The sequence below is a fragment of the Falco punctatus genome (assembly GCF_963210335.1).
Source record: "Falco punctatus genome assembly, chromosome: 6".
Taxonomy (NCBI): Eukaryota; Metazoa; Chordata; class Aves; order Falconiformes; family Falconidae; genus Falco; species Falco punctatus.
Genome location: NC_137585.1, coordinates 37641543 through 37669011, shown reverse-complemented (window position 1 = coordinate 37669011; position 27469 = coordinate 37641543). Strand labels below are relative to the sequence as shown.

Here is a 27469-nt window from a genome sequence, read left to right as displayed (position 1 = left end):
AAAACCAGCACTAGTTGCCTGTTGTTAGGCTACTGAGTCTCATCCTTTGTGTTCCTGAACTTTTAAATTTACCAGTTTACTATAATCTCCATCTCTGCATCCTGTTTTCCTTAAAAGTTGGAAGGACTGAGCACTTCAGAACTCTTCAGGTGAAATGCAACATTGTAATTCGCTTAAACTAAGATGCATGTGTTTGGGTAATGGAGCACAAGTAGTTCTGTTTTTCCCCATCACTGTGCTCTCATAAATTTGAACGATTTGATATAGGAAATGGATTCTAGAAGCACTGTCTAAAATTTTTGGTGATTGATGTTTTCTAGAAACTATTTTCAAAGGAGCAGCATTCTGATCCTCAGCAAAAATGCTGAAGACCTGAAATAGATCTTTTTGCTTTGGTTATTTGGGGGGTTTGGTCATGTTTATTTAAACATCCTTATGAAAAAAGACTACACAAACAGTGGCATTTGGAATGAACTTGCAACTTGTGGAATTTCCTTAGAAGCAATGGATTTATTAATGAAAACTTTTCAAAATTAATTCACTGTCTAAATAATGTTCTTAAATAATAGGATAGTCCCTTACTTGGTAAAATACGTCCTTCACAGTGTTACAATGGCCCTAGGATCAAGAATTAAACCCAGGATATTCAGTCTCAATGTTAAGCTTCACAGAATATTATGCCGGATTTGACAGTCATCTAACCTTACCTTTTCCCTCAAATAATACCATGTACTCTTACAAGAAAAGCATTTCGTGTAGTTTTGTTCCAATATTACATAATGTGTATTTTCAGATATGAGCAATCTTTCTGTCATTCTTTATATTACTTGAAAAGTAATGATTTTGTGAGGTGTAGATTTTAAGATTATGAAATATGTTCCATATCCATTGTGAACTGGAAATACATTGTCTTCCTATAAAAGCATAAGCTAGATAAAAGCTGTATTCAAAATAAATTTATTTGCTTTTGTATTTACTTACATTTGTTACTGAGTCTTCTGCTTGTACCTGCTGACTAGCTAAAGCTTTTTTCCTAAGAAAATCCAAGAGATGAGACTCTTCTACATGACTCTGTCATGATTCCTGACTTCTGGCAGTAAAGTTTACAGAAAAAAAACTCATCTCTATCTCACTTTACAGTCAATAAAAAACTGAGGCAGGCGATAATTCTGATTTGATGAGGCTAAACTATTGATCAGTAGTGGAACTGAAATGGAAACATGCTCATCATCAGCACCAGTCTGGTGCTTTATTCTCCAGGTCGTACTACCTTGTACTGAGGGAAACTACACATCCTCCTCCATGGTTTGTCGTTGTACATATGCATACACACACAAACAAACATACATGCACTGTGGGTACAAAACAACTATTAGGGTAATCCCAAAGTGTTACTTTTGGGTTGTCCCCACCCCCTCTGCAATTTTATATGATTGTGAGGAACAGTCATTTGGTGATTTTATTTTATTGTTTTGTTTTGTCCAAAGTCATATTGCATCCATAGGGACATGTATGTGTTGTCCTGCAGCAAACAGGCAGACTTTGCACTGAAACTACATTGTCTAGCAAGGCGTAGAGAGTTTGTTGCTACTGCGTTATAGTCCCAAAGATTTTTCTTTTGTTCGCTCGTTTTTTTTTCTTTCAGTGCCTCTCTGCTTTTACAGACTGGTAGATCTTTGGTAGTGACGTTTTGCTCATGTTTTGCTCAAGTTTGGCATATGGAGACTTTGGAAGCTCCAGGCCTTTGGCCTTCACTGTACCTGGGATCTAATGTAAATCTTTGCACATTCTCCCTGACTTGACAGATGATGAGAATGTATCTGATTCCACTCAGAGCTGAATTCAGTATGCACACTATCTGCTTCATACCACCTTCACTGCCAGGGTAACCTGGAAGATTATGGACTTAGTAGTATTATGGATCTTCATAAGAAATTAAAGCCCTTCCTGTGGAACACCAAATTTGAAGAAGTCTTGAATAGAGAAGCTGAAAAAGCCACACCTTCAAAAGCAGAGAACAGTTTTCCAGAACAAGATGATCATGCAAGAGTCTGCGTATTTTGACTTAATTTTTGAGACTGCCTCTATGCCTAGTCTGTTTATTGATTATCTTTCTGGGAAGTGTAACTTTTAGAAGTGAAGGAAGCCTTATAAACAAAATAGTTATAATCTTTCATGTTAAATGTTCTGTTGTTTTTTAGGATTTGATTCTTGGCATGGGAGACTGTTACTTCCTTAGGTGTTCTATGAAATATTCTGACTATTCCACTGCCCATGTGACTTTGAGGCAGAGAAATGGATCACACCCATATAGTGTCTTGATACCCACCTTAAAACATGTTTCAGATGTTCTTCAGAGTTACGTTCAAGGATATCTTTTAGGATGGTCAGACAAAGGACATGCATCACTCTCAAGTGAATATGTGGTGGGGATTATGAGATACTGCTTCAGTCACAAAGAAACTGCCCTTCCCACATGAGAGAAAACCTGCTTCAGCTTGTCTTGTCCCATTTTGTAATTTTCAATGGCACCATCCTCAACCAGAATTGGAGGGGCAGACATGCGCTACCAAGACAGGTGTATGTCTCTTTCAAGCCTTCAAACAGATTTTCTTACCTCAAGGTAATTCTGATAGGTATAGGAAGTTTTTTCCTGTTACTGTGCAGATGAACACATTTTCTGGACAATGCCAGAGGCAAGGCCTGTCCTTGCTGTCCTCAGACAATGCAGGAGATATTTTTTTTATAGCAGACAGCTGGTTTGGGTTCATTGCTTTATCACAGGAGCAGCACAAGCACCATGCTGCTTTTTCAAAGGCAGACCAGCTTGCTGGTACTTCTGCCTTGTACTTTTAGCTTAGATGTTGGGAAGCTTTTGGCAATACAATGGACAGAAAAATAACAGTGGACATTCCAAGATGAAATATTTGGTGTGCTGCTGTGATAATCCTATCCATCATAATTTTTCTATTTTTCTCAAATTACTTGGTAAGCCACAGCAAGTTATCCACATTGTTTTTAAAAAAATATGTAACTGCCATGTTATTTGTCAGCCTATAGAAGAGCAGTTCTTTTCTACATGGTGTTGAATTGCTTTTGTGTATTTAATTGATCTATTTCCTCTGCTCTATTTGTGATGGTGTAGTAGAGATGTAAACTCTGTCTCTGCCCTAATAGCTTAGCTTGAGTCCAGATCTTTAGATGAAGTCTTTTTTTGTGTGGCTGTTAGTTTGAGGAGTGGGGGAGGGAGAGTTATTGAAGAGGGTCCCCTGTGGAGAGTCGGCCAAGTCACGACAATCACACCAATATGGCTACATGCTGTGCTCACTTTATTAAACAAACAGGTCATATTTATAACTTAAACTGACCGCTCACCAGACTTTACACACAGGTGATTGGATAAAAGTCTCTAGGCCACGTGGGGTCCGTGTCGCTGACTGGTGAGCATGCTGCAGGCGCCTTAGAGTGTGCCGATGAGAGCGTGTTGATTTCACGGTTCCCAGGACTTGCTCTGCACCTGGCTTCTTGTTTGTGCATAGCTTGTTTTCTTTCTCCCACTGCTTGTTCCCAGGACAATTTGAAGCTGCTCTGCAGCTTCAACTAACAGGCCTGGGTTGTCCAACCCAGACAATGGTAACATATGTCTTTAAAAATCCCTCTACAAGTTATGGCAGGCATATATGTAGTTCAAGTTGTGTTTTCACTGACTAGGATCTCTGAAGAATTATTCTAAGTTTTCTTTCTTCTTGGTCACAGTACTTAACCTTATTTGCAATGTTTCCCTTGATATTTTTTTTTTGAGCAATTAGTTTCAAGTGCTGAGGCATCTGTACATATATTTGTTTGAGTCTTAATTTTTATTTGTGCTGAACCAAAACTTCATGGATGTTTTCTCAGTGGGTGGGTTTTCATTAGAAAAAACCCCACAAACATTGCATCTACCCAAGAACATCCAAGTTGAATATTGGATTGTTCCAAAGCTTGCAAAGGTGAATCAGTTAAGGATGGTCGTAGCCTCTCTGTTCAGTAGAAGCTGGATCCATTTTCTGGAGTATGTCTCTCATTAAATATTTTTTTCAGGGCAGCCGTTTGGAATTAGGTTAAATATCAAATGTCTAAAGAAGATACTGTGATGAGTAGAACATGATTCTTTTCAGAACCTCCCCACGTAATGTTCTGAAAGTAGTCCATTGGTGAAGTGAGGTGACTGTGGACTTCTTCAAATATAAATCTATAACCATTTAGAAAAGTTTTATCAGTAAGTGAAATTTGTTCAGATGCAGATTTTTCACCATCTCTGGCTTAATTTTTTGACTTTCTAGCAGTTTTAAAGGAAGACAGAGGTCACTGATAGACCTAGGATGGCTTAGCTTGGGACAGCTTGTGTATTCACTGTTGTTCAGCTGCACAGATTTTTGTGTAGCTTTCTGAATTTTTCTGGTTTGCAGTGACACTTCAAGACAAATTTTTTGCTAGTTTTGGTTTATCATTAAATACCTCCTAATATTGAACAGCTCAGACACATTTGTGGCAGTAAAATTGCCCTGATGAGCCAAAAGCATGAGGTTATTTTTAAATTATTTGTTGTTGAGCATGGAGAAGGGGGTGTACAAGGACACAGAAACTGAGTTCAGTTTTGAGTATGTGGGCATACATGATGGAAAATGCATCTAGACAGCTTAGCTTAAGGAACTTCACACATAGGTAGGCCCATACCACACACACATAGTTGTGGCTTGAGTAGACAGAAAATTAGCTGGAAATAATCTAAGCTATGAAACCAACATTGCTTAAGGAGCCCTTGTAACTTCCTAGTTCTAGCTGTTTCTTCCTAGCCTTTGCTATTCTATTCATGATGTTGGCACAGCAAGAAACTGGATCAGAAAACTGGTATGAAAGGCTGCTGGGGGGAAGCTGGTTCAGTGGCTCACTGCTGTGGGTTTTTTTCTGGTTTTGGCTGGGACAGAGTTAATGTTGTTATTAGTAGCTAGTGCAGTGCTGTGGATTTGGTGTAAGAACAGTGCTGATAGCAACAGCTGAAAACATCAGTGTGCTAGGTAGTGTTTGTACTAAGTCAAGGAGTTTTTAGTTTTCTTAGGCCTTGCCAGTGAGAAGGTGGGAGGGGACACAGCCAGGACAGCTGATCTGAACGAGCCAAAGAGGTGTTCCATACCATGGTATGTCATACAGAGTATATATAAGCTGGGGGAAGAATAAGGAAGAGGACGTTTGATGTTAGGGCATTTGTCTTGCCAAGTAACTGTTAGGTGTGATGGAGCGCTGCTTTCCTGGAGATGGCCAAGCATCTGCCTGCCGATGGAAAGTAGTGAATGAATTCCTTGCTTTGCTTTGCTTGTATGCGTGGCTTTTGCTCTACCTATTAAATTGTTCTTATATCAACCCTTGAGTTTTACATTCCTTTCCCAATTCTCCCCATCCCTCTGGGTGAGGGGTGGGTGAGCAAGCGGTTGTGTGGTATCTAGTTACCAGCTGGGGTTAAACCACGATAGTTTTACAAACTGTTCTGTCACCATAGTAGAAATAACATGTGGGTGGAAATGAAGGGCTGAGGAATATGGGTGTAGGATTTGTCACTGCAAGAACATGCATTGATCCTTTACTTCAGTGTCAACAATCCTGTAAATACGTGTGGTAACTGTAGAACAGAATTTTCAGTGGTTTCGGGGAAGGGATCTTATTTTATGGGACAGAAAAATGAATTCTTGGTTTCCAAGGGCATTAGATAATTTTTGTGTGTTGAAGCTTAGCTTTTGGTTTGGAGGGTGTTGGAGTCTAATCTCTCTTCATGAATTTGGAAAGTAGTATTTTTATGTTGGCTTTGCAGAAAGCTGTGTCCATGTAGAATTACAGTGAGAAAGACCTATAAATGTGTGGAAGTTGTGGTGGTAATGTGAGGTGGTTCTTTCTCACACTGTCATTTTGTCTGACTGAATAAACACTCTTGTATTTCCAAGTCTTGACTTCTGTTGAAATGCTTCTTGCCTTACGTCTGTCTTCATTTCCTTAGCTTACTCAAATACTTTGTAGAACATGAAGAAAGCCGCAATCAGAGAAGCAAACTAGATTTTGTCTATTCTTAAATTTGAGCACGTAGATGATTCTTCTTTTCTGTTGTTGAAGTCTCAGGTCCTCTAAAGGGTTCTAACAGAAGCAGAATTTTTTTCAACCTTTTTGAGGAAGATCTTCCAAGAAGTGCTGGTAGACCCTCTGTTGTAAACCTCCTCTGCTTAAGAGAGAAACAACTCTTCCTTGCCTGAATAAGAGTAGAAAGATGGAAGAACTTGAACAGAATGAAATAGTTACTCAGCTCTTCTGAAGCTAATTTCTCATTAAGGTGCTGATCAACAGGATTCCGCGGCAGAGTAAGAGGCTGTAAAGCTCATTGCTTACTCTTCCTATTAACCTTCATCATCTTTGTGCAGTTTCAAAGTGAACCAGAGCTGTGTCATGCCAGCAATGTCAGTCCCGTTGCATCCCATTTGAGAAAGAACTCTGACGGCTAGTTTTGGATCTCATGGTTTAGAGTCTGGTACTCTGGTCATAGGCTGAACACACTCCGACTCTGACAAAGGATCTCCACTGAACAAAGCAGAGGTGTCTAGGAGCCCCTTGTGAAGTCAGTATTTTGAACATGCGTAAGTCTTCCAAGTTAAAAAGAGCGCTTGAAAGAATAAACCCAGAGTCCTGTCATCAGAGAACTCCTATCTCAAATTCTGCTCTACATGATAAAAAGAACTGGGAAGGACTAAATTTGGATCTTGCTAAGAAGCAAAAAATATGCAGCCCCAGTGTTGCGATTTAACCCCAGCCAGCGACTAAGTACCATGCAGCTGCTTGCTCACTCCCCCTCTCTACAACACACCCCCCCACCTGGTCGGATGGGGAGTGGAAGAGGAAAAAGGTAAAACTCATGTGTTGAGATCAGAACAATTTAGTAATTGAAATAAAGCAAGGGGAAAAAATATAATCAAATGATACACAGAACAGTTGCTCACCACCTGCTGACCAATGCCCAACCAGTCCCTGAGCAGCGATTGGCCCTCCTGGCCAACTCTCCCCCAGTTTATATATTGAGCATGATGTTCTTTAGTATGGAATAACCCATTGGGTAGTTCGGGATAGCTGTCCTGGCTGTGCTCCCTCCTGGCTTCTTGTGCATCTCCTTTTTGGCAGAGCATGGGAAACTGAAAAGTCCTTGACTTGTTTGCCAAGTAATGCTTATTCTAACTAAAACATCAGTGTGTTATCAATATTAGTCTCATACTCAATCCAAAACACAGCACTGTACCACCTACTAAGAAGAAAATTAACTCTATTCAAGCCAAAACAGGACACCCAGCAAAAAGGATAGAAAAAGGATTGTCCCCTTCTTCAGCTACTCTGCGATGGAGAGTGAGAAAATCCACCAAAGTCTGATTGACAAACTCAATGAGATAAACAGCAAAAGAAGCAGTTTTCTGTCACTGTCATGAGGATTTTGCTAAAACATGCTAAGCGGACTCTGTTTCTCTCTATTAGCATCTTGGAGAGAATATCCTAACACTGTCCATCAAAGTCTACCTCCAGTTCTGATCCAGTTCCAGAGAGAAAGGTACTTGGCAGGGCAGAATGTGTCATCCTTATCAAACTATTCAGTATTAAAAAAAAACCAAAACAGTGTTGGTAAGGACGTATCTGCAAAAGTGGAAAAGCATTCTACTCATCCAGTTGGTGGTAGAGTCCTCATTCAGTATCATTCTTTTTTAGAATAAAAAAACTTCACATTTGGCATGAAGGCTTCTTCCAGGCAAAAATGAAAGACTGATATGTATTATAATTATACTCTTTAATTCAAAGTAAGATTCTTTATCCCTCCACAAAATGTATGTGCTGATGCAGAAAAAAAGACCTATTGCCAAGCTACCTCATAAACAGAATAAAAAACTGGTATTTTTCATTATTTCAAGGGTTATCTGTGATTTACACTATTGTAGCCACATTTAGTATTATAATCACTTCATTTTTTGGACTTAGCATACTAGCATAAATAAGTAATCCAGCATCTGCTAAAAGGTGGGGGGAAATTTAACCATTAATCTAGGCTTGATGCCAGAAAGGAATCCTCAGATTCTGTATTTATAGTCAATTCAATTTTACACTAGTTCATTGCCATGATCATACCTGTGAGGTCTTGCCATTTGAGGAAGAATACTGTGAGCATTTTAGGTTTGCTGTATTGTTAATTAACATCTTAATGTCATCCTTTTGGATGGCTTATTTTTGAAGGGTTTTTTTGGAATCAAAATGTCACAGGTATAAAGTGTTCCATTAACAGTTTTCTCATAAATGGGTGTGAGGGGTGTCTATCCACTATCCTGGCATACTGTCTCCAGTACTCACAGAAGACTTCACAGAAATGTGTATTATTTTCAAGGGAGAAAACAGAACTTACCAGGAAAGTTGTCTGCTCAAACCAAATAGTTGGTTTTTTTTAAATGACCATTCAAGGATCAATAGTTTCTTGTGCAGACGGTTTTTCACTGTACAAGATTTTAAAGAAGCTAGTAACAGCTTCCAAAGAAAACTGATTAGAAGGATTCTTGGGAGGTTATCCAGTTCAATCTTCTGCTACCCACTCCTCAGTGTTCTATTATTTAGCAAAATTCTTCCCCAAGAAGGTCCCAAAGTGACAAATTAATACGACCTGGTTAATAGTCACCTTTTGGTAAGTAAGATAGTTTTGTCATCACAAATACAAAGTTGGAGAGAGATGGTCACATATACAGAATCATCAGGAGAGTCTGGAGTTGGTCTGCAAAATGATCAGGAAACAGCTCAGCTATGTTATGTGCCAGCTCGTGAAGAAAGGCTGTGTACTGATGTCTTCAGTCATTCAAAGAGAAATTTAGCCTTTGATTTTTTTTTTTTTAGGATAAGGTGAAACTGCAGGCCTTTATTTACAGGAAACAAGCAAACAAGCATTGTGGCTTGCTGGTTCATCAGGCGAAAGTCAGCCTCTGGAGGAGCTATACTCAAGGTATTACTTTTGTTTTTAAAGGTTTCAGAGTAGAACCTTTGTGGAGGTTGAGCTATTACAACTGAACTTAAATGGTCAAAATTTAAGACAGCTTTCCTTCGAAGTTTTTATACCATTTGTCAGTAGAGAGGTACTCCTGAGTATAATTCATACTGTATGCTTCTGGCATCCAACTCTGGGTGGCATTTGGGAAGCATTGTAGACAAGAAAAATGAAGTTTATTGTAGGTGATCAGAGTGGCTCTGTGCAGATATATTTTTTTCTGTATAATTTTCTATGGAGTTTGGGAAGGCAAGCAGTCTAAAACAGCTGTATAAATTCTACATGTACTTCTGTGTTTGGAATGATAGTGCTCCTGGATTGTTGCTTCATCAGCTGCTTTTCTCACTCCTACAATGGTAAGATTAAGGATGTTTTTTGTAGAGCTATTTTGAGCTCTTCAGACAGCAGTTTGGAGAAGTCTTTTATAGACCAGGTATTAACCACTACTGAACTTGCTGGCAGTATCACTATAGCCTGGCCATTGTTTTTTAGGTCCAGGCTCAAAATATTTGTAGATGGTAGATTTGTAATGTAAAATCATTGTCAAATAATGTATCAATTAAGCTAAACTTGCAGCTTCTTTTTTTGGTATTGTATACTACTGTGAACGCTAGTTTGATCTTTTATGCAAACTGTCAATGCTTTGTGATTTCATAATGTTGTCTTGTTTTCTTTATTTTTTAAGATTTGCACTAGCAAGCAAAACAATTACATCATTACTAGAAGAAATGTGGTTTGCTTTAGTTTACTTCCATCTTTTCCACTTAGGAATGCAACACTGGTATTGGAGGTGTCTCTAGACCTGCCCTTTCTGAGCAGGAGGAAGCAATGGTCCTAGGAGGACTGTATTTCTAGATGTATTTCTCTGGTTCACTAGGCTAGTATCTATGATCTTCCCAGTCAGCATCAACAAAACGTTGCTGGCTGGCTACTTCTGTCCCCAAGTTCACTGCCAGCTACCATGCACAGTTGATGGTGTTGAGTGACTGCAAACTGAGACTCATAGCTGTCTTTGAAAATAATTCCACAGGGAAAAAACTTAAAACTCATCGTCCTAGGTGTGAAGTTTAAAGCCAGGAGTGCCTTTGAGCATGTTTCTTGTGCGTCCTGCATAATTGCAAGCCTCATTGGTGTCGTTAGTCAAAAGCCTTTTAACTCAAGACATAGAAATACTTCTGGAAGTCTAAGCTGATCTTAAGCTGATCTCATTTGAGGCCTGTATCTTATTCTAAAAGGCAGAGGCCTTCATTTTTCAGGTGGAAGATCACTGCAGTCTTCTCCTTTTTGTTTGTTTTTTTTGTTGTTTTGTTTTTTCATTTGTATCCTGTAAGAATCCAAGCCCAAGAAAACCTGCAGCCTGCTGTGTTTGAGAGGACATTTTACGTACAACATTTTTCTACTTTCTTCTTCAAGGACCTTTGTCTAAGAAATTGAGGAAACACAAAGATGGATTCTTTCTTGGTCATAGAGAAGAGATGCCTTCAGACTATAGATTTTAATTTCATTTTCTTATATTTAAAAGTCCACGTTCTTTTGTAATATTAAAAGTAAGCTGTAATTCACAGAAAACACTTCAGAATCCTAGTACTACTTTTGCTACAGGTGTGACTGTTGACATTTGATCATCCTGCAACAGAAAATGATAAATGCAAGCTACTTGGTAGCTAGAGCACCTTGTTTGTAGAGGCTGGTGATTGCAAGGTTAATCCAAGTGACATAAGCCTTGTAAGTAACCAGCTTCCACTGAATAATTTTAATGATCTTTATGGTTTAATGATCACAGAAATCCAGTCTTCAAAGGGACCTGTGTCAATATGAATTTGCAAGAAAAATGACTAACTGAAGGAAAGCTTTTTAATAAAGAGATAATACCAAAAGTATACTTAATTTGCTGGACTTACACATGCAGCTGAATGAAGCAATATGCCGGATTTCAGAAGTCCTCCACAGAAGTACCTCCATGCAAAAAAAATTTTTAGAGTGGATTTTATCTAGACTAGAGACTTTAAAATGTCAGCTGCAAGCATCCCATCAAACCCTCTCTTGTCAAATGGGTGAAAAAATAACACATGTAACATTAGCCATCCTTTACCCTTATCAAGGCGTTTGGGAAGGACACTTCCAGCTAGAGATGGGCAATGTAGCTATATCATCTTTAAAATCATGGGATTTCTTTTTCCCTGAAGATGCTTAATAATGTTCTGGGAAATAAGGTCCTCTAACTGATCTGCCAGGCAATCCTGCCTTCCTGTGAGAGAGCTCAGGTAGTGACAGCAAAACAGCAGTGGGGTTTATATATTCATGGAAAGAGAAGAACCAAGTCCTTCTTTCAGAAAGCCATTATATCTGGATCGTGAAGCAAGGTAGTGTTCTCTGACTGGTATTTCTGGGAGGTTATCCAGAAGTGTCTCTGAACCGTCGCTTTCCTTGAAGACTACAGTTCATATATGCCTCTCAACCCAGAAGATCCCAAAACAAAACAAAGGCTGCAATAAACTTAAAATTGGTCATGCAGTTTCTGTACAGACAAATTAACCACTTCTCAGTGTCTGTCTGGTTGATGTGGTCTGGCAGTATCCACCAGAAGGGTCTACTGTAAGTCCTGAACTAGACTTAATTATATAAGAAATAAAAATTGAAACCCTCTTTCTCTGCAGTGTTTCCTTTGTCAATCTGATACTGCTTTGAAATGTTCTATGACTTTCAACTTGATAGCACGATACAAAACTAGTAGTTGACTTTATTAAGATTTGTATTGCAAGTTGAGGAAGTGCAATAGCTGGATCACTTTTGTCTAAATTTTTTTTACTCTGCATCCTTGAGACATCTGTGTAACATTAGTTGGATTTGTCATCTATTTCAAATGGTTAACTAAGCAGTTGCTTTTTTCCCATGATCAATTTAAGGCTGTGATTTGATGAGCCTAAAGTGCACGCATGATTCCACTTAATTTAGTATTTCATAAAAATACAGCTATGTACAGTTCTCATCCCAAAAGCCTACACCTAATTATTAGAACTTCATCCTCTCCTCTTCAATCCTTACTGAACCCAAAGGGAAATGTCATGGCATATAGTTCACGTAACAGAACCGTTACTACAAGACAATCTGTGGAATACCTAATGCTTAAATGCTGCTTAATAAGGTCAGGAGAGAGTTTGTGAGAATGGGAATCTGTATGAATATTGACTATAAACTATTTGAAATGGTGTTGCATAGCAATGGTAGTGCTTATTCTGCTAGAATTCTAGAAAACTCATTGCCTCTGAATACCATTACTGTATTCAAAGTCTGCAGAATAACCGTACGGGGCATAGGATGCTGTGCTGTAAGGCATTGTTCAGTAAGAAGCCTCTCTGGGTTAGATGACAATCTGTGTGGACAGTCTCTCAAGGAGCAGTTACCTCACAGCAGTATTATCTGCAGAAATACACTGACTGCATGGATTTTTGCAGTCTCTTTTCTTTTTCCACCACTGTGGAATCTGCTGCTTGATATCTGCATGTTGGTAGAGTCACTGAAGATTATTTGGATTGGTCTTTTTTTTTTTTTTATAAGATAGGAGATCATGTATAGGTTCATGTGTGATATTCTTTGACTGAGAGGGTTCAGTCTCATTTATGGACTATATGTATTCTATAAATAGAATAAATGTAGATAATATGCTAAGTGCTCTGGGGTTTGAATTTTTTTATTATTGTTGTTACTATGTAAGGCTCTAATTTATGTTCTTGCTTACCTTATAGTGGAGAAACTAGAAATCAGAAAAGGAAAGACAGTTGCTGAAACTGAGTGGGGTTTCTGTAGCACTACTATAACTTTTTTGCCACATGAAAATATTCTAAGATATTTTATCTGCAGTAGATACACATGGATATTTACAAAAGCATAGCAGACAAGAGGTTTTTCCCTCTTTCTGCTGCTTCCCCCCCACCTCCCCCATTTTGCTCTGCCTTTGATTTTTTTTTTTTGACTCCCTAATGTGTAGACTTGGGGGAAAAGTCTGTATGGGAGAGGATCACCAAAACAGAATTGCATAGGCAGATTCCTGTACATAAATAAAAAGCACTCACCGGTGCCTGAAAAACCAATTCAATTGCATTTCATAAAATGGTTGTGAAAACTTCGTTTTTTTCATTTGGTATCTGATGTTACATAATCAGTACATTATAGATCTTTAGAAAGGGAGAAGAATGAGATGGGGTTATTAAAAGACTGTTAGGTTCTGGTGAATATTCCCAAATGGCAAATGTCAAAATTGAGATGAAGCTAAGAGATGTTGCTTAGCAACTGTGGTAGTCTCTGGTGGCCACAGGTGAATACAGTGAGTGTTTACAGCAGCAGTGCTGCTGTAAAGTTGATTGTGAAGAAGGATTTCTAAAAAAGCTTGTTTTCCTCATGAAATTCAGTAATGACTTCTTCCTCATTCCGATGAATCTTCAAACTGCCTTTGTCAGGGATGGGAAACAACAATGTGGCAATAAATGTGATTTTGCAAATTGATGATTTCCTAGTGGTAAACAACACTCTGTATAAAGTATGTTGGTATTACGTTTTGTAATATCTTAGCAGTAAACTCTAGTATTTCTGTTCCTTGACTTGTCCTTCAGAATTAGAGGCAGGATTATACTGGATTACTTGTACATAGGCTATTGTAGCAGAACTGGGAGAAAAAAATATTAACTGTATCAAAGGATAAATTGCTTTCAATACCTTTTTTTCCTGTTGCATCAGCTGTAGTATCCTCTGTGACCCTTGCAACGCTCCCTGCTGCGTATCTATTCAACTGTATTGTGTAGTCTTAGAAGTTCAGCAAACCCTACTGGCAGCAGCTTCACTTTCTCTCTCCCTTCACTTAAAGATTTCCTAGTGCAAACATATTTTGAAATAGAATTTCTTACTTAGGCAGCTTGTGAACTGTTTTGAACATTATTTGGAAATGAAATTTTGCAGGTGGAAGATTAATATGAGTAAATGGAATGTGAAGGTTGAAACCTATATGTGAAAGTACAGTCTAAATTTGCAGAAATGTTAACAGTACTCATTTTAATCAAGTTTTGTAGGGGTGAGGATCTGAATCAAAAATTCATTGCATTACGTTGCACTTCCAGTTCATCCTGATTTTTTTTTTTGCTTCAGTTCTTTGAATTTTTTAAAAAACAACAACAAAACAACCAAAAAACACGCAAAGAAGTGCTATGTTTTTGACAGGCACTTTGAAGTCTGTGTCAGTTGCTCAGTATCTTCTAGTCTGGACTTGTGAAAATACCCTTCCCTTTGCAGAATGGTGTCCTGGTTTTGGCTTAGAGTTAATTTTCTTCTTAGTAGCTGGTACATTGCTGTTTTGGGTTGAGCTTGAGAATAACTTTGATAGCATAAGGATGTCCTAGTTGTTGCTAAGCAGTGCTTACTCTAAGTCAAGGACTTCTCAGTTTCCCATGCTCTGTTGGTGAGCAGGTGCACAATAAGCTGGGAGGGAGCACAGCCAGGACAGCTGACCTGATACCCAAAGGGCTAGACCATACCATGGAACATCATGCTCTGTAAAAATTGGGAGGAGTTGGCTGAGAGACATGGATCGCTGCTCTGGGAGTGGCTGGGTATTGGTCAGCAGGTGGTCTGCAGTTGTACTGTGCATCACTTGTTTTTCTTGGGTTTTATTCCTCTCTCTCCATTTTCTCCTTTTTCATTATTATTTTTATTTTAATTATTAAACTGTTCTTACCACAACCCCAGGTTCTACCTTTCTTCCTGTTCTCCTCCCTGTCTCATGGGGGAGGGGTGGTGGTGCAGCAGGAGAGCAGTGAGCAAGCAACTGCATAGTACCCAAGTTCCTGGCTGGGGCTGAACCACAACAAATGGGATCTTTTAAGCCTTGCAGTGTACCTTGCCCTTAAAACAATGACATTCATAGTAGTGTTTATTTGACATCCTGTTTAGCTACATTTTTATGTAGGGTATTCCTAAATAAAAACAAATTCTGCTGCATACCCTCTCTTCATCACTTCTGCTTCACCCTCAAATATTAAAAACACTGTCTTTGTCTACTTGCATCTTGTAGAATTTTGTAAGATCCTGTTAAACTTGGTATTCCTTGAAATGTCTTCAGGTATATTTCTCTATATTTTTATCAACAGCATTTACTGAATGAATGGCTTATTTTATCTCACCATGTCACAACAGTACACAGTCAAAAAATGAATTCAAGAAGAAGATGCTAAATGAATCTCTAATCATATTGGTTGACTAAAGAAATGGAAATCGGGTACTTGGAATTCAGCTCTCAGGTCTGATAGAAGTCTTGTGTTATATCCTATAAATTATAAATTACATTTCGGAAGCAGAGTCTTCAGTTTATCAGTGTTTTGTGTATCTGACCAGAGGTGCTAAACAACCTGAGGTTTTTTTTCCAGGGAGGAAGCTGGCTAAAGATAAGTTCACTGCTGTTTATTTCAGTGTGATCTCATACTGACTGCATATTGTTTTTAAGCTTCCATATACAAGAATTATATTTAAAACCCTATGTAAATAAAACTAGATCCTTAAGTTCACAACCTAATTACCATCTTCTAGACTTTCTATTATAAGCCAACTGATCACATTTGCTCCAACCATATATATCTATATAAATACAAATATATGGAGTATATAAAATATATGTGTGTGTATGCATATAACATAATCAGAGTAGAACTTTTAAAATGGTTTAGCTTACTAGTAGAAGATTGTGTAGCTTGAAAGGTATCTTCTTAATTCTGCAGCTGTGTCTCTCTTACTGAAGGTGTAGCATTCCTGCAGAGGACTGGTGGACTAGTCATCTGTCCATCTTCTAAAGGTCCCATTTTAGAGGGTTTTTTAATGCCTAGCAGCTAATGCTGATCTTTTGGTCACAAAATCAGTCCTAAGGCAAAGTTCATAGAATAGCCCAGGCTGGAAGTCATCTCAAAAGATCATCTGGTAGGGAAGCCTAGATGCGATACCTAACACCCTGTCCAATCCCTTGAAAACCTCCAGTGACGGGGATTTTACCACACACCTGGGGAGGCTGTTCCAGTGAATCATTGCTCTCCCTGTAACAAAAAAAAAAAAAACAAAACAAACAAAAAAAAAATCTATCTTGTATTGAGACACAAGTTCTTCCTTTATATGATTTTGTTGTTGTTACGCACCAACTGATTTCAGCCAAACTTTGAAGGTCTCAAAACTGTAAAGTTACCTCCTACAAGCTGTATGAGAATTGTTGGTTGGATAGAAGTAGAAGGAATCAAGTCAGTGTTCCTACTGAGGTACAGGTAGGGCTTTTAGACAGTCACTTCTGTTTAGTAGCAGCTGGCTCATCAACTGGCACATGTATAACTTCATAAAAGTCAGAGGACATGCTTTCTTTTCTTTCCTGAGAGAACTCCAAAGCCTGTATTGACAAAAGTAAGTTATGCAGAACTGGAAAAATCTCCTATTTTCTACTTTTGTTTGCTATTTTTTTAATGTGAAAATATGTAGAAAAGAATTCCTGATTTTCTGTGTATGTATGTTTTTTTCTGCCTGCTTGTTATTTTTTCTTACTCATAACCACTTTTTGAAGGTGGTCTGCAATGGTATCAACAGAAATAAAGCTTTTCCATCTTGCCTTTTTGTTCTGGACAATACCAGAGAGTAGAAGTGTAAATGCTTACATTGCATCTTTTGGAGTCATTACTTATTTCTTCAGATAATACCAGTTTCCTTTAGAATAATCTAACCTCATGCAAGACCTGCCATTACAAACAGAGTCAGTTTGGCAAGTAACTAATTTGCTCGTGTTTTACTGTTATTTTTGATCAAGACACAGCATAAATGTAATGAAGGTAGGAGAGACTCGAGAATCGCACATTGTGTGCGGGTTCTTACTGTTGTGCTTGGTTGGTTAGGTTTATTTCTAGGCTTTTCATCAGATCTTGAGTAGGCCAGTTAGCATGCCTTCTCTATGGCTCAGTTCTCCATCAGTAAAGTAAGTGCAAAATGTATGCAAGCAGTAGAGAAATAACCCAGGTCTTTGTTTAGCAGAGGAGTCAGAAAGTATCAAGCATAATAAAAGTTAATTTAACTGCTGGCTCACTCTGGTCAGAATTTTTTTCATAATGCAGTTGGAATTCAGATTCCTATCTCCCATCTGTCTCTTTCTGTCCTGTCCATATCTGTGTCTCCCCTCCACCATGGTTTTTACTTCCCCTACATGAACTAAGTGTTTTTCTTTCTCTGGCAGCTAAGTCTAGGAAATACTGGTGTTCTCAAGGAAGTGTGTGCAAGGACAGAAAAAATAAACAGGGTAAACCAGCTTTGTTTACAATTGGTTTTGGAGGGAAATTTTACTGGCTTTTTGTATGCATTAAAATTTATCTGTTTAAAGGCATTACTGTTGAATTCATGCATAACTTATTTTCTGTACCTGGTTTCAGATTTGGTACTTCAGTGTCTGAAATTCTTCTTTAGGGATTCAAGGAGTGAATGCAATCAGTTGAGATCAGAATGATCATATCTACAATATTTATTGAAAATTATTTTAGTATTATGTGACAGAATTTATGCATGCCTTGTTCAAGATCAATATTTGATACCTGGGTTGAAGACAGGTGTGACTGCAGGTAACCAGTCAAAGAAGAGACTCATCTAATCCAAACTGGTTTGCCAGTAGGTGTATTTGAAGTGCTGTGCTCCAAACTTCTCTACTTTTATGTGCTATTGTTTGAAGCTTGTGTCCCCAGATGGTTAGATGGGTCTTTGAATGGTCAGCTCTCCTGAGACACGAAAGCTGCATCAAATTTGAATTCCTACTGTGTTTATACATGACTTTGGCAACTTAGTACAACTATATTATAGTATGCTTAGGTTAGTTTCATTGTTGTTCTGTGTATTTTCAAATTATCTTGGACGTTACACACTCTAGAAGTTATTTTAATCCCAAGATACTACATGCTGATAAGCTGCACAGGAAGGTAAATTTATTATTGGTATGTACTGTGGAGTCATACTGTACTATGTAATGAAAAAACACAAATGATTACCTGTAAGCTGGCTTTAATACTTAGTGAAGATGTTTAGATAAGCAAAATCTCCAATTGTTTGGTATGTGCCAAGCAGAGCTAGTGTTTGGGGAGTTTTATTCTGTGGGGTTTTTTCCTAATACTGTTTCTCAAATTGTTGTTTTTTTTTTTAAATCGGTTTTCTGTCTTTGTAGCAAAAATGACTGGGGGGGGGGGCAACACACACTTTAATGCTGTCAACCTCTGCTAAAGATCAGAAATTTGAGTATTGAGATAATCTGTGACACCTTAAGGGGTTACTTCTCCCTGTTGGTCCTTGTCACAAATGACTATTCTATTTGATTGTCAAATGCAGACACATGAATTTTGCAAATCATGTTTATGTAAGATGTAATTGGTTTTAGGCTAAGTCATTTCAAGCTTCAATAGTTATATCCCTTAAGGATACTCTGCCACACTAGACAGGGACTTTTCTCAGCAGTGTGACCTTTTTAGTTGATGCAATACTCACTTTGTGTTTGTTTGGGATAACTGAATATTAAGTAGAGCCATCCAAACCAGCTGTAGGTTATAAATATACTCTTCCTTAATTCATTTTCCTGGTATGTTTAAAATAGATACCAGGTAACTAAATTAATGGGTAATTCAAATAGATATGTGAGTAGAGAATTTCCACAGAAAATTTCTACAGCTCAAATGCATGTAACTCTGGCTTTATGTGACCAGAAAATCTTGAAAAATATTATGGAATAAAGTTGGTCATCCAGTTTAAAGCACCAAAGTAACGTTCACTAATAACGTACTTCATGGTAATAAAGTCAGTTGGCAAAAAGCTTAGTGTCTATATATATTTATATGAGCCAGCATAAATAATTTTTTTCTGTTTTTTTAATAGAGATTTACACATACTGCAGGATGTTCATGGAAATGTTTTTAAAGGGATGGGCTAGTATGGATTTATGTATTTTCTGTACTAATACACATGGTATTGAATTCATAATACTGAGTATAATCAACATTTGTTATCTGTAATTGAGCATATAGGCCTGGAAATATTTAAATAAAATTGCACATTAAGAGCTTGGTATTGTCCACAGAGCAGAGGGTGATTTTGTCTCCATTTCTTAATACTCTGTCCAAAAGCAGTGTGTGTTTTGAAGTCCTTCCACCACTGTATAATCTAGCACAGCTCAAAACCAGAGGTTAAATTAGATCTTTAATCTGCTTCTTTACTTTATTTTGGAAGCTTTTGAGAAATAATTACCTAATTATTGCACCTGTTGCTTTTTTCAGAGTAGTAGTGATGAGCATTTAAAAATAATAAAGACATACACTTGAAGATATGAAATACTTTTTTCATTATGGGAACAGCTTCCTTGCCCTGTCCCTAAAAAGCCTGAATAACCAGATGAAGCTGACTTTATGGGACATCTGTAGTGCTTTGTCAACCTCTGGGTCTCCCATCCATTACAGCAAGCCCTTGACATACATTCACACCCAGAAAAACCAGGGCTGTTCTGTTGCACGTTCTGGTGCAGCAGCCCTGATGTTCCTGTGATTGTTTTGTCAGCCAGTTCAAGGAGCTGAGTTTAATAAAGCACTGATCCTACCAAACATAGCTCAGTGCTGTAGTTGTACAGGTAATACAAGTTGATATTGAAAGACTGATATGCAACACACTAGTCTTGAAGCTGTTCTCTGTTCCTCCTTCCGCCCCATCTTGTGCTGGCTTAACTGTTAAAAGCAGCTTCATGGTTAACAGCATCAGACAACTCATCTGGGCTGAGATTTATTTTACTTGCTGGGTTGTTTTGTATTTGCTGGGGTAAACTAAAAGGTTAGCTTCAACATGACTGAGGTCCCTAACCTGAATTCACATGCCAGTGCTTGCTTCATATTCTTGCTTTATTTCATCCTTCATATGCAAACGTGACTGCATACTGTGTAATGTAATAACATACTTTATGTGGAGTGAACGCAATTTTGTTCTTAATGTTCACTCAAAAACATTGATAGGAAGAATAAACTTTAAAAAATTTTAAAAGCCAAGGACATTTTCCCATCAAGTGAGTGATTACTTTCAGAACATTCCTCTGGTCCTCCTTCTGTTCAGAAATCTTTGTCTTGGAGTGTATAACTGAGTTGACATGAGTATATTAGCATTAGGTATGCGTCAGCACCTCAGAAATCAATAGGGCATCTCATGCTTTGCTGCTTGTTTAAGGTGCTGCTGATGCAGATAAATACAACTGTGCCACATACAACTAATGTGACATTATTTCGAAATCTGTACCTACTTGCATTGAATTTTAAGTGTGGCAAGAAGATACCAATGAGAAAAGAGTCTCTCACATGGTAACAAATCTTAAGATGTTGCATTTGGTCTCAAAACAACTTGGGTAAATGGAGTATAGCGAAATCATTAAGTCATCTGACTATGCAGCAAGTATAGTGAGAAAAGGGAGGGGGTATGTTGAAGGTTCTAGAAAGGAAGAATACAGCAAGAATCAATACCATTTCTGGCTACTTTCTGTCATCAAAACACCCTTCAGAACTAGTTCTGTTGTTCTTAACATTTATGTCCTTGATTGGAACTACATAAAGAAACCATCTTGGCGATTGTTGGCTTTCTGTTTCCTGTTCTTTGGTCAGTTTAGCAGAGAATTGAAGTCTGCCAATCTGTGTCTGCAGAACTTGTCCGAAGCATGCTGAAGTTGAAGAATCATCTATGCTATGATGACTTTTGGCTTCCTTCACTTTAACCTTCCTATTGGGATTTCTAGTTAATTTTTGTGATTGTTTTGTCAAGTCATTCAGAAGCTATCAGCCATTGTCAGTGGTCACTGTGTGACCCATCAGTGTTGGCCACTTTTCTTCCATCTCACCTTATTTAATTGTGACAGCTTTGTAGAAAACACATTTTTACATACCAGAGGTGCTTATGTATACTTTACATATCAGATGGTGCTTTTCCTGCTGCTGAAGTCCTGGATTAGGCAGCCATATATGTCCCATGTTGCACTGGGTGCTGCTGTCACCCATCTCGCTGCCTTGGCTTTCCACTTGCCTTTGACCCGTTCCATGAAATGGAAACCTGGGGGCAGATGTGGTCAACAAAAAAGCCTGAAAACCTCTTTATTTGCTTCTGCTGCAGTCAGAAGAGTTTATGCTGTCAGTTCAGTAGTACTGAAAACCAAACTTGTGTAGGCAGTATCTGTTTTGTAGGTTGAAAATGGTAAAATACTGTACATGTAAATCACTGCCGTAGTTATTCATAATAGAACATGTATTTACATAATAACTCTAAAATGGTGTGCTGTACTTACCCCATTTTGTATGTAGGTTTTATTCTCAAGATGTCTGATCTGTTTACAGAGCTTCTTTTCTCGGTTCAGTTTACATGCATTCCCCTCCCCCCCCCCCAGTTTGAGCACACCAGTTACACGGGTGTGTCTCTGGTGACGCACCATTTAGCAAGGGGTAACTCAGAAGCCAAGAAGTCTGTAACTTCCCGTGTTTGAGTCCACATGTGATGACAATTCAATGACATCAGTTGCGGGTGAGTCAATTTTCACCTCACCAAACTGACATGGGATACCAGACAGATCAAGAAAAATTGTTTCTGCTCCAGCTCACTTTGAAATGAAGGTGAGACCGAAAGATGTGCAGATTATAATAGTTAATATTTAGATTTGAAAATGGAATTACTTAATATTTTTTCTATTAAAAAAAAAAAACCAAACACACACCAAAGACCCGTGAGAGTTCAGTGTGCCATACCCGCACATAATGCCTCTGCCGTTGGCACAAAGCAGGAAGCTTGGGCGCCCCTTCGTTCCTCGTGTTTGCAGAGTGACCGTTTCCGGCGCCGCGCCGGCAGCTGCAGCGGCGCGGCCGCACGTTCCGCGGGAGGGGGCGGGCCTGTAAGTGCGTCTCGCCCGCGCCCGGCTCGCTGACGCCCTGCGGCGCTCGGTTTATTTTTAGTCTGTTGCCGGGTGGATTTGCACGGGCCCCCTGGCGTGGCTCCGCCTCGCGGCGGCGGATTTGCTTATGCAAAGCAAGTGTCCTGTAGCCAGTCCCGAGCAGGCATGCAAATTCCCCGTAGTCTGCAGCCATGAGGCGAGAAGTCTGTCTGTGCTGGTCTGGGAGCTGGTGAGGGGCAAGATGGCCGCAGGGGCTGCCTGCTAGCCTCCCTCCCACCGTCACAGGAGAAAATGTGGCCTTTCATGTGAGAAAAAGGCAAATTGCCTTCTTGCCCCCAAAATCTGAAGATTGTAGAAAGTCTCCACCAGGCTTCAATTAAGTGAATTTATGAAACTGTTGGTTGCATCACATACTGAAGACCAGCCTCCACCAACCTGAGGCGATGCGCCGGGCAGGAATTCAGCAGGGACTTCTGTATGTGGAACTGGTCTGAGCAAGGAACAAGCAAGCAAGGCAGCAGGTGCACCACACTCCCTTGAGAAGGGATATCTTCCCTAGAGGAAATACTGGTAATATTTTATGAAACAGCAGGTTCCTACAGCCAACTAATCAACTGCTGTTTTAGTTCCATTTTAAATTGTTGCTTTTTTGTTACTTCTAAAAGGCACTTGTGTATGCATGACAAAGTTTTAATGCAGCATCACCTTTTTTCTTGCAAGTTTTTTCACTTTTGTTTCTTCTGGCATTTGAGAAGTAAGCTCAGGGTACCACTGTTAGCATTCGATAGCTCACCTCTGAAGTCTGATGTCACCAAGTTGCAAGTGTTTGAAAGCTGAAATTACATCACAGCAGCTACTTGCATATGTAATATGTGAACCAGTTTAGAAAACACTTTCCAGAATGTTATGGGGAAATATATAATTTTTTTCATTGGAATAGTGTTATTCTACATCTTATCTAACAGAACACTTGTATTAAGAGATCTGTCTTAAAAGGATGTAGTTCTGCATACGTGAGTGATAACTTGCTACAGCTGTAGCTTGTTGAAGTTTCACATCAAAATTTCACCTATAAAAGGGAAAAAATGCTGTATTTTACAATGCACAGAAAACCCTAAACATGAGCAGAACATCTTGCCTTTTAATGATTTTTTTTCAGTTTCTCATTTTTTGATTTGCTTGTACGTGAACAGTTAATTCAGGTTGTTGAGGTTTTAAATTTGGAATATCAGAAGTCAGGTAACTTTTTAGTTGTAGATGTGTTCTGGAAGTTAGTGTCCACTTCTATAGAAGTATTAGCTCCTCTTACTTAAGGATTATGGTAACTGTTAAACCTGTTCCAAAGGTGGAAAGGCAGTATAACATCTAAACTGCATATAATAGAAGTACTCTACAAATATTCAGCTTTATATAAACTTTAGTAAATCCTTTTTTTTTCTTTACAGAAAGAAACATACTTAGTCCTTTAGCTTGTGCTAAAAAAAAAAAAAAAGGCAAGAAAGCTGAATTTTGCTTTTGTTACAGATTATTTCAAACAGCAGTACTTGTTTAGTGTTAGGAAACGTCACAGCTGAATTGAAAGCTTATGTTTTGAGTTGTTGATGAAAGTTGAAATATGACACTTGTGGGAAGTACCACAGTTGCTCCAGCTGAGCTCCACTCAAGCAGTTAACTGATGTAATGACCTAAATGGCTGTTAAAATGTAGTTTACAGAAAAAAACAGAACTCTTCTTGGAGAATGAGCTTAAACTTCACTTGCTAAAGACTGGGTGTTTCTAAGGCACTTGAGTTGTTTGTTTTAATGAAGCATTGTATAGGAAAGATTCTTGCTTGTTTTCCATTCTTCCATCTTCAAAAGTATGCGTTTTATGTATAGCAGTTATCAAGGCATAAACTGATGAGCCATGTAAGGACAATTCTGCAAAGCCACCATCAGATGAAAGATCTAAGTTGTGTAAATAGACCTGACAGTTCTTTTTTCCTATGAGGAATCAGTTTTTTCCACAAGGCATGGTAGCCTCATGGGAAAAGAACTCTAAAGTGACTATTTTAATATGAGAAACACGTTTGTGAGCCAAAGTCAAAGGTGCTATTAGTCTTTGGAGGCAGAGAAAACACAGGACAACTGCTTAATTCACTGTGATGCCAAAGTCGCAAGAGTGTAGTTTGAGTCTGTACATAAAGTTACCAATCAAGTACAGTACACAAGACCACATAACCTGTTTGAAACCTCTACTGTGAAATTACTCTGGTTTACCAAGCCTGTAACTGTGCGTTCAGGGTGTTTTTCTTCAGTGTAGATACACATGTGGACTTCAGAAGGCGGTTTGCAAGGGTGGGAGAGAACGGCCTCTGTTTTCAAGGTAGAAATCATATTGCACTCCTGAAAAAATACTGATTTTTTGATGCTTCTGTTGGGACACTAGAAAAGCATGGGTGCTGCACATTATGTCAGAAAAGGAAAGGTTACCAGCTGGCGTGCTTGAATCCGGGTTGAAGCTCAGTAGTGGTTTTGATTCAATATTTAACATCGTATTAATTCAGTGGTTTTAATTAACATAGACTAAAAATGCACCTGCATGTTAAACACTGCACTGTTCTTGCGGCCGTGCACCCCCTGTGCACTGCACTCGTGTGTTTGTGCTTTTGTGCAGCTCCAGCTTTTAAAGTGAAAACCCATAACTCATTTCTTACGTCATTTACCAGCAATTTGGAAAATGTTGATGCCGCTCGCCTGGGCCGTGGGCCCCTGTGCGCGTGTTTGTGTCCTGGCCGACCTGCCGATGGCCTCGTGGGGTTTGTTGCTGGGCAGAATTTAAGGGGCTGCTGTGTGATTGGCTGTCGTGCAGCTGCTCCTTCCAGCCAATCGGAGGCGGGGGTCGAGTCCGCGCTCCCGCAGCGCCGAGGCGAGGGCTGCGGCCCGGCACGTCCCGCGGGGAGAGGAGGGTGCGGGGTCGCAGCGGGCTCCCCTTCGGGCGCGCTCGCGAAATTACAGGGCACTGCTGCAGGGAAGAGTGCTGCTTGTTTGTTAAACCGCAAACATCAATAATGGATATTAAACACAGGGGGGAAATAGAAGCTAAAGTTTTGGATCTTTTTCTTTTAAATTACAGTGGACCTTGTTTTGCTGTTATGTGCGCTGCGTGAAATAGGACAGGATGGTGGTGTAATTTTTTCTTAGAAAATGGCATGTTCGTCTTGGCTTTGTTCAGCCAACACTAACATAATTCTAGTCTGAAAGGAAAAATCACTCAGGTGTGCTAGAAGAAATATAATTTGCACTTATCATATGTTCTGTTTATTAAATTTTAAAATAAAGGTATATTTGTATGTGGATCTCAGTGGGCTGGTGGTTTGCGTCTTGCATTAGTGGTAGGAAAATTATTAGCACACTATTTCCACGCATATTCTGTAAGAATAGATCACAAATGGAGGGTTTTTTTCAATTTGAAAACAGTTTTTAAATTTTTGACAATTTATATCGACATTTCTATAGAGGACTTCAACTGGAAAGTGCTTTTTATGAATTACTACTTAAAAGGTAGGTTCTGTTCACCACTTTCATTCTCTGGGACTGTCCATCTAGAACAAAATACTCCTGACCATTTGCTGCCTCACTTGCTTGATTTGGCTATGCTACATTATAAGCAGACATGCATATTGAAGCAGTGTTTTTCATGATTCAAGGCTTTACTTCCTTCATGTAGTTAGTGTGCTTTGGCAAACGTGTCATGCTTGCGCTTTTGGTTAGCACTGCGTGCACTTCAGGAACCCTGCGCCAATGCTGTTCTAGACCGGTGGTATTATGCAAACCCCATTGTGCGCTATTGTTTAGATTGCAACTACTCCCTCCCCCCCCTTCCGCTCCCCCGCCGTTTCCGTGATCTTTTCTTTGTCTGCTGCCTGTTACCGGGCAGGATTCAGGCAGCTGCTTGCTGATTGGCTAACATTTCCAGAGGCTCTTGGGTTGCTCATATGAGCACACGGTTATAGGCTAATCCGTAGCAGCTAAACTAATACCTTCCCTTGTAGTTTCACAGCAGTGATCTCTCTACAGACTAATAATATTAAAAAATAAATAAATAAAAAATAGTGGGAATACTTTTTAATTGGCTAAGAGAGGAGTCCTTTGCATATTCCTAGCTACACTGGGTACATTTTGGTTTTACCATGTAGAACACATTTGGTCAAGGGAAAGAAATCTCCAGGTATTACTGGAGGGAGGTGCCTATTGATGTGTTTGTGCCTCTCCTGCTGAAGTATCTATGACTTTCAAGCTTTAAATGAAAAAGGGAATTTTCCTAAACTATATCTAAACAAATACAATTTGTGTGGTGGTCGTTGAAAAAATTATTATTCAAAGCAAAAAAAGCAACCAGAAACCTACCAGCTACACACTTAACTCTACATACCGGAGTAATTTTATCTGTTCCATACAAATGCCTTTCTTTGAAATAAAAATGCCCCTCATTGGCTTGAAGCCTGGACCTCTCACTTCCTCCTTGTGACTTGGTCACATGATGAGTAAAAACTGAAAATACCCAAGCATCAGATGAGGGAAGTGCATAGCAAATGTAGTTAAACATTGTTTTAATTGTTAAGTGTAAAGGGAGATTACCAACATACATTCATTTAGCACAGTACTAATTTTAAATGTTTTATTTGTGCAAGACTGAACTCGCGAAACCGGCTCTGGAGTTGGTCTCTGAAGGGCAACTTCCTTACCCCTTTGAAAGACTGGAAGGCAGTATTTATCAGATGGCTGCTGATTGGCTTGCACCGGTATGACCAAACCTGTCTGGACTGGTTACCGATTTATTTGTTTCTTTTACTCTGATCTCACATGAGATCTGTTACTGGCTGCAGTGTGCTCCCTTGTGGGTATGGGCTGGAAACACTTTAAGGCTGTCTGCAGTGATACATGATATTTAGCTGTTAACCGGTGCTTGGTATTCATGTTTTAATTTTATCTGTGCTTGTAATTTTGTCACTTATGGTCGCTTTTATTTGATATTGTTTGGTTGCAGGAGATTGTGGGATTGAGCTGAAAATATGCATGAGTTACTCAAATAACCATCTAACAATGGAATTTTATGAGAAGCCTTTTTTCCATATAGGTTCACTGTTGAACTGTATCAGAGCTTTGTTCTTAAACTAGATTTTGGATAATATCCTAAGATACAAAGTAAATGTAATTTTGGAATATATTAAAAATTCAAGCTTATTCATTCAGTATTTTAAGAAAAAAAGTAAGGATGCATCAATATAAAGGTATTCTGATGTTTGATTTTTTTGAAGACTTGGCAAATTTAAGAAGGAAGTGCCCTTCATTGTGCTCTGTATTTATGATATTTTATGTTAAAAATATGAATGAAAGACTGCCTAGATAATTAAGGAAACTAGAGCAGAAAATACTTGTTTATAAAGTTATATTTTGTGATTACTC

The 27469-nt window shown here is 38.8% G+C and overlaps 1 protein-coding gene and 1 long non-coding RNA gene across 9 annotated transcripts in view; one reads left to right on the top strand and one right to left on the bottom strand.

Moving 5' to 3' along the window:
• ATF7IP (activating transcription factor 7 interacting protein) overlaps positions 1–27469 on the top strand; it is a 114172-nt gene that overhangs the window by 27752 nt on the left and 58951 nt on the right. Inside the window, exon 1 of one of the 7 annotated variants that reach the window (XM_080393103.1) lies at positions 22452–22592. The exons of 5 other annotated variants lie outside the window; for them this stretch is intronic. The gene's annotated coding sequence lies outside the window, so the exon portion shown is untranslated. One more of the 7 variants, XM_080393101.1, reaches the window with a different exon arrangement.
• On the bottom strand, positions 405–22260 carry LOC308066228. 2 transcript variants are annotated; one of them, XR_013929079.1, is made up of 2 exons: positions 21880–22260; positions 405–21193 (listed from the first exon to the last, which is right to left on the bottom strand). It is a non-coding gene; the product is annotated as an uncharacterized lncRNA (long non-coding RNA). The 2 variants fall into 2 exon arrangements; XR_013929080.1 differs by having other exon boundaries at positions 21426–21883.